Source organism: Tetrao urogallus, assembly GCF_951394365.1.
Source record: "Tetrao urogallus genome assembly, chromosome: 2".
NCBI lineage: Eukaryota > Metazoa > Chordata > Aves > Galliformes > Phasianidae > Tetrao > Tetrao urogallus.
In genome coordinates, this window is record NC_136814.1 from 108635393 (window position 1) to 108643276 (window position 7884).

Sequence of the window (7884 nt, forward strand, 5' to 3'; positions counted from 1 at the left end):
TGACATTTGTAGGTGCTCTGAAAAAGATCAAGAGGCTTATTTAGGTATCTAAATATAGAGCGAGCTTCTGAATATATTATTTAATCTGCTTCAGAATGTAAACAGCTAAGAAAATGCATGTTCTACAAACAGTATTTGTACACGTGCTAATTAGAAAGCCACACTGTATAATCAACTGCAGGACACAACTTACTCCGATGAAGTGAAGTGAAGTGGTAACTATTGTTTATTAATTGTTGAGAAATAGAATCTAGGAGCCCTACTTCTGAAGCAGTGCAAGACAGGTTTGATGGATAGTGACAGGACAAGAGGAATGGTTTTAAAATGAGACAGGGGAGGTTTGGGTTGGATATGAGGAGGAAGTTTTTCCCCCAGAGGGTGGTGAGGCACTGGCACAGGTTGCCCAAGGAGGCTGTGGATGCCCCATCCCTGCAGGCATTCAAGGCCAGGCTGGATGTGGCTCTGGGCAGCCTGGGCTGCTGGTTGGCGACCTGCACACAGCAGGGGTTGGGACTGGAGGAGCGCTGTGGGCCTTTGCAACCCAGGCCATGCTGGGATTCTGTGATTTTATGATCTTTGCTTTGCATTCATTTTTACCCATAATAAATGAGGTGACAACAGAAAGGCTTTCAGAAATGCCGGGTTAAGGAGTTTTGTTTGTACTGAAAGATATTTGTGCTCTTCATTCACAAGAGTGATCCATACTTTTAAGGGCTTTGTATGTTTTCCTTCTCTCTGCAATCTTCATTCCTTATTCTGACACTTCCAGGCAACTGAAGGCATAATTACAGCAGTGGAAGCAGAGAAGTGTGAGTGAGTGATGCGGTGGCAGATAACACCACAGCATCTCAGTTAATAGATGACACGCAGCCCAAGCAGGTAATAATGACTGGGAATAGACTTTTCTTCCTGAGTTGTGAGCAGAAGTGAAGACTTAGCTGCATTTTTCAACATTTGTGTTAAAACATATTTTGGTTAGACAAATGATGTTAAGGTGTGCTTCTCTCTGTATCATTGTTGTGTCTGATGGCACTGATCTAGAAACACATTAATGGCTGACAGTTGGCCCCTAGATGGTGCCAGTGCCTGTGCACCCTTGTGAGGGGTGAGCGCTGGGCACGGCGAAATGGAGAAGCTCGCTGTGACACAAACGTTCTTGGGGTGTCACAGCTTCCATGGCTCTGAGCACTGCGGTACGGCAGCCTCTGCAGAGTGCCCTCCTTGACAGCAGCCAGAGAGAAGTCTGCCCTTCTTCAGCCCCAGGAGATAACCAGTCCTTGCAGCTTTACGTGCTGTTGAGGCACTGACTGGCGCTTACCCCTTTTAGACTATCCAGTTTTGCACTGTGAGCTTTCTAGATGTTTGGCTGGTTAGATATCTGAAAACCCTGAAGGAAAGAGCAAGCTCGGTTTAGAGCTGAGCTGGGGAGTGTGACTAAAGGCACTAATGAAGCTCACAGAGTGAATGAAAACAGTGAAAGGAAGTTAAAAGAGGAGGAAGAGAAGGGCCTCTGGGCTAGTTCTGCCTCAGGGCTGCTCCAGGGCCAACTCTGGGATGAAAACTGCTGCCAATTTATCCCATCAATCTACCCACAGAAGGAGTCTGCACTGGAGGTGTCCTATCCAGACACCATGGCCACGAAGGCGCTCAGCAGCGCAGCAGTTACAGATGCTCAGAGTCCAGCAGTGCGGCAGCCCTGGCTCGCTTTGCCCAGCTTCCACCTTCCAGCCCTGCACGAAGATGCCAGTGCAGTTCTGCCTCATGCAGGGGGGACAAATGTTCCTTGTCATGTGCAGATCAGCGCTGGCAGGTGTGGGAGCTCAGGGCAGATGCTTTAGTGATTGCAACCTTTGCTATGTTCTGTCACTTGGCTTTGCACAGCTTATGGCTACTTAGAGAACTCATTACCCAGTTTGTTCCTAAAGAGCCGTGTGCCTACGTGTGCAAACTGTGTGCCTGCAACCTCTGAGCCAGAATGAAGAACTAGGCCCAAACAGCAGGGCTGGATATGTTGATTGATGCCCGAAGGACACAGGGTGACCATTTCCTGCTCATTCAGGTCTTTTGATTATTTTAAGGAACAACCAGATCATTCTGAGACTGGCTTTTAGCAAACTGTGGTCGATTCAAGCTCATAGTAAGCAAAGCCCAGTTGCTAGGCTTTCAGAAAGTAAAACATCCTTTGGTTTCTTTTTTCTGGAAAAAAAAAAAAATCCTCCAAACCTCAGTTGTAATGCCTGAAAGCACCCTTGTCATCATCTTTTCTATCTGTGCATTATTCCAGTTCTATAAGCAAGCTTAAATAGCAAATGGTAATACCAAGATGTGGACAGAGAAAGAGCATCAAAGGCAGTGTCTCGTGCTGTGATGAATTGTGTAGAACTCCATCACACCGTACTTTTTATCTCAGAATCCTCATTTTAGCCTGGGAATGACATCCAGCCAGCTGTGCCATAGTGCTGGCAAACATTCATTGTTTGCTGGCATTGGGGGTTGGACTCGATGATCTCTGGAGGTCCCTTCCAACCCCTACAATTCTGTGATTCTGTGATTCTGTGATTCTGTGATTCTGTGCTCTTTTGGCATCAAGGAAATACAAGGGCACGCTTAATGCTTTTCTGAGCAAGACAGTTTTCAGAACAGGGACAGGATAAAAGGCCAGTGCCGTGCAATTGCCTCTGGATCTACGTCAGCAATAACAAAGACTGATACAGGGAAATCCACTGAAACTTTTGTATTTAACTGAAGAAAGTCTTGTCCACTTATGATGGAGATCTGTGGCATGAGAAAGCAACAAAGCCTCACCTCCAGGCTGCAGCACACAGCACACTTTACCAGTCGGAGACCCCTTCCATAGAGGGGACTGGGAAGGCAGTGCTCAGGGTCTACATCCTCAGGGCACACGCGGCTCAGACCCAAGAAACAACCAAAGGAAAACAGAATGCCAAATCTCACCACTCCCTAGTTAGGCTTTGTAAAGAACCAGATCCTCCGTAGCCTCAGGCTGCTCGGACCAGATGCAATTACACCATCGGATGTCTTCCAAACCCTGCCTGGTCTGACCACTATCACACCCTCAGCAAAGGTATTTTCTGCCCTTGTAAATGCACTGAAAGATGCTTTATGTCAGGGAATGCCTGTAGAGAATATTTCAATACACGTTCTGCAGACTCTGCAGAGGTAATCAGGTTGGCTTTCCCACCTCTCTCCACTCCAGTGCGCAGACAGCAGATAAAAGGCTTTTATTTCAGAAAAAATACGCAATTTTGTTTTCAGAATTATTGATGTATAAATGTAATGTCAGTCCTTGCAAAAACTGCCCCCTTTTCTGATCCGCATTTTTTTCTCAGGTAGCAATCTGCTAGATTTCACTTCACTCCGCTGCAGAAAGGTACAGCAAGCTCCAAAGGCCCATCCATTACAGGATTCATTTTGTTCAGGAATAGAGAATTACACCTCAGCTCGAGACACTTCTGAGCTTTCACTTTATTAACTTGAACAAATTGACTACAAGTCTTGACAGGCTTACAAGCATTTTCATCAATGAGATTCGACTCTGAGCTCCTTCACAGCTACCAGTACTCCTTGGAACCACAGCCATTGTGGTTACAGCATTCTCAGCGCAGGACGCAGTGTCTCCTCTGCAGCACAGCTCATTTTCAGGCCCCAGCTCACGCTGGCCCTTTCAGGCACGGCACCCATTGGATCTGGCCCTGTTGTCTGTCGTTTGCCTCCTGCTCCCAGACTTGTTTCAAAGCCACAAAGATGGAACAGCAGGAGTTGCACCGTACTTGCACATACTCCTTCTGTACTTGTCACTCCAATACTCTGCTTGGTACTTGAGAAAGATGATGTATCCATCTCCTAATGCAGTGAATCACAGAATCACAGAACGGTTTGGGTTGGAAGGGACCTCAAGGATCACGAAGCTCCAACCCCCCACCACACACAGGGCCACCAACCTCCCCATTTCATAGCAGCCCAGGCTGCCCAGGGCCCCATCCAACCTGGCCTTAAGAACAGCGCACAAGTAGAAAAGCCTGACAGAACTGCAGAAAGTTAGAGTGTAAGTGTAGTTATTTTCTCACAGGTACGTGCTGGACACCCTTCTAGGTAACACTCCTACCAAGGGGCTGGGTTATGCAAGCAGGTTGTGCTTCTACTCAGCAAGAAACTCCCCAAAGTCTTTGGAGTCCAACGAAGGACAAAACATTCCTGAAGTCCAGGATCCAACTGTTACATAGCATCCTAACAAGTGTGAACTGAGAGATATGAAGCATTTATTCTGATTCTTTTTGCTATTAGTAGAGTAATGTGGATTCTCGATAACACATGGCCGGTACAATTAAGGAAAGCACGGAGCCCATCCAAAGTCTTGCAGACATCCATCCCTACTGATAAGCAGGCTTTGCTGAGTCTGAGTAATGCAACTTGTAATTCAGTGCGTTTGCAGCAGTCGTTATCATTACCCCACTGTATGGATGGGACAACGGAGTCACGGAGGGATGAAGTGATTTGCCCAACGAGTGCACTGGGTCAAGAGCAGAGCTGCTCACAGAACGCAGAATTCCCGGCCTTACGCACTGCAGTCCTTAGATAATATCACTGTATAAAGGCTCTATCTCTGTAAAGACTTCAGTGCTATAATTACCCTCCCAGGACTCTCATGGAAACAAGATATTTATAACTCCATTAAGCCATTCCTAGTAATTTTATGATCAAAGTCACAATAAGTCACGTTGTGCCCATCACTCACATGCCCAGTGTCATTCAGAATGGCCACATGATGAAAGCTTCTCCTTGGTTCTTCAATCCAACGCTCGCTATCTTTTGAATGCCTTTCCTGTGTCTAATTCCCCTTCCACTGCATACCAGTGGAGAGGGAATACTTTTTGCCATATGATGAGCCACACATTTAGAATGTACCAAATAACTGGGAAAGATGCTTGCTGCCAATGAAGCCTACTGTTTTATGCTATAACTGTGCTTTTAAAAGAATACTTTTCCTGGAAGCCTTCATGTTTGCCAATTTCACCTGAAAGGAGCAAAGCTACCTCGGTATTTCCACTGATTCTTATCTAGCCCTAAAATTACAACACAACCACCAGGAGAGACTGCGAGCAGGCGAGCAGCTAGGGCAGCGGGACTGGCACAGGGAAGTGCTTCAGCATGTGCTTGAGTTGAAACCCATTCTTACTCTGCAAATCAATTAAGCATCTGCTGAAAGCAAAACACGTAATTGGATTTTGTCGACACAATGTTTAAGCACGACACAGAACTACAGCCTTTAGCTGCATTTCTTTCTGAAAGGAAGTAATTATTTTTAGCTTACCTCTCAATGGCCACAGCCCTATCTTTTCATTCCCAGTAATCTGTTTGCAGGAGGCACACAAACCTCTGGTCTCTGTGATAATCAGCAGCACAGAAAAGGTCGGATACCACCACTAATACCGAGAGAGACCACTCCAAGTACTTGACTGCTAAGCACAGACAAGAGGCTCATTACAGGAAAGACATGAAAGAAGCTGCAATTACTCCAGGAGGCGGCTGCTGATATGAAGGGTTATCTTCTCACTCTGCTGACTGGAGAGGATTCACTTGCAGCAGTTCAACAATTTTAATAGAAAATGTTTTCATGAGTCTTCTGCCAAATATTGAATTTCCACTGATTTATTGAGGGTCCAGAGGAGCCACAGAGATGAGCAGGGGGCTGCAGCACCTCCACGACAAAGACAGGCTGAGGGAGCTGGGCTTGTTCAGCATGGAGAAGAGAAGCTGCGGGGTGACCTCAGTGCAGCCTGCAGTACCTGAAGGGAGCCTGCAGACAGGAGGGGAGTCAGCTCTTGGAAAGGGGAGATGGCAGCAGGACAAGGGGAAATGGTTTGGAGTTGAGGGAGGGCAGCTGGAGGTTGGATGTCAGGGGGAAGTTGTGTGCTGTGAGAGTGGTGAGGTGCTGGAACAGCTGCCAGAGAGACTGTGATGCACCGTCCATCCCTGGAGGTGTTCAAGGCCAGGTTGGATGGGGCCCTGGGCAGCCTGGGCTGCTGTGAAATGGGGAGGTTGGTGGCCCTGCATGGCACAGGGGGGTTGGAGCTTCGTGATCCTTGAGGTCTCTTCCAGCCCAGGCCATTCTGTGATTCTGTGATTCTATTATTGTTGCAGTGAAAATATGAAATATTTCTACCATCCTCAACAGCATCAAAAATGTCTGGCGGCAGTGGGGTGGCTTTTCTGGTGGGAATACCTGTGTTGTTTCTTCTAGAAGCTCTGTTTTAATGTACCACAAAATCCAAAAAATATTAAAGCAAACTTAGTTTGAAAGGGCTGCATTTTTCATTCCTCACAACTCTACATTTGCTCTCTTCTTAAAAAGACTTAACATCTGTTGCAGTGGCTCAGAAATAGGTATCACTGATTCCTGGCCATATGAATGCCAACACACCATCCCAACCGGCCCGGGCTGAGGGCTGTGCTCTGATGGATGCCGCCCATCTGGACGTAGAATAATTCATGTTTGAAGATGCCACAGGACACCCACTGCACTTCTTTTAACATCCATACTTCATATAGGAGACAGCAACACAAAGACAGGCCAAATACTGTCCCTTTTTTCTCTTTGGGTTTAAAGCCTCCTGCTCCATACAGCAAGTAGCATGAATAAAAAGCTCATTGTGACCCCCATCGACCTGCAGGGAAGCCTTCAATCAGTGAGAGGAACAATCGCTTCGGAACTTCAGCACTGCCATTTTTAAAAGCAGACTGGACAGACATCTGAAAAATACTGATTTAAAAGCTCTTCATCCAATTGTGTGTAAGGGATTGTAATCACAGAATGGCCGGGTTGGAAGGGCCTCAAGGATCACAAAGCTCCAACCCCCTGCCTCAGGCAGAGCCACCAACCTCCCTATTTAATACCAGACCAGGCTGCCCAGGGCCCCATCCAACCTGGCCTTTCCATGAGCTTTCAACATCTGTTTAACCCTGTCCCAGTGGTAGTGCTGGACTTCCCTCTCCCCGAAGCTTTTGAATTATTTCCAGGTAGAAGACCCTGTTCAGCTCTATCACCTGACTACCACACTACTCTACTAATCCACCCCACATGGTTTTTTGCCATTGACAACAGGGCAGTCACACAGTGCTGGGATTTCAGAGGGAGACTCACAAAGCCACTCTAATTCACATTCTTGTTTGGCTTCTCTGGCTGTCTAGAGCAGGTACTGTTAAATTGTACTATCCATAACTGAGTTAATGAATTATATCCCGTGTTATTTTCCTATGGATGTTATTCCCATACCTACCACTGCCCAAAGGCCATTGGAGTGGCTTTTTTTGCAAGCACTTATAAAACGATGAATAATCTTTACTTAGAAGACTAAAAATACATGTCTGCTATTGCTGTACATGAAATCTGACAGCAGTTAAAGTGTTGGTATCTGAACTTATTTACTTGAGAGTTTCCTTGAACGTTTACCAGATACTCCTCACAGAATTGAATAGTTTTAGATTTATTAATGTGTTCTGTAAATCATGTTAAAAATAAAAAGGTTCCCAATTCCAGACCATCAAACTAATGAAGAGCAATGGCATTTCTTGCCATCGCTCTGCACTGCAGCCAGCACCACCATCAAGCTTTCACTGTGTATTCATGCCAGGACCAGTTCTGAGCAAACCAAACTCAGCAGCCATGGAAGGTGCTCCAGTGGAACAGCATCCCAGCTGTTTCTCACGCTTGCAGCTTTGGCCTTGGCTTGAAGACACCTGCAGGAAAGAGGAACCTGCTTTTCTGCTGCCTCTGGCAACACTTCCTTGCAGGATTTTCAGACGTAGCAGTTTTGTGTCCTGAAGGTCTGGTTGGTGAGTGCAGCCTATCAGTTAGACTGCGAC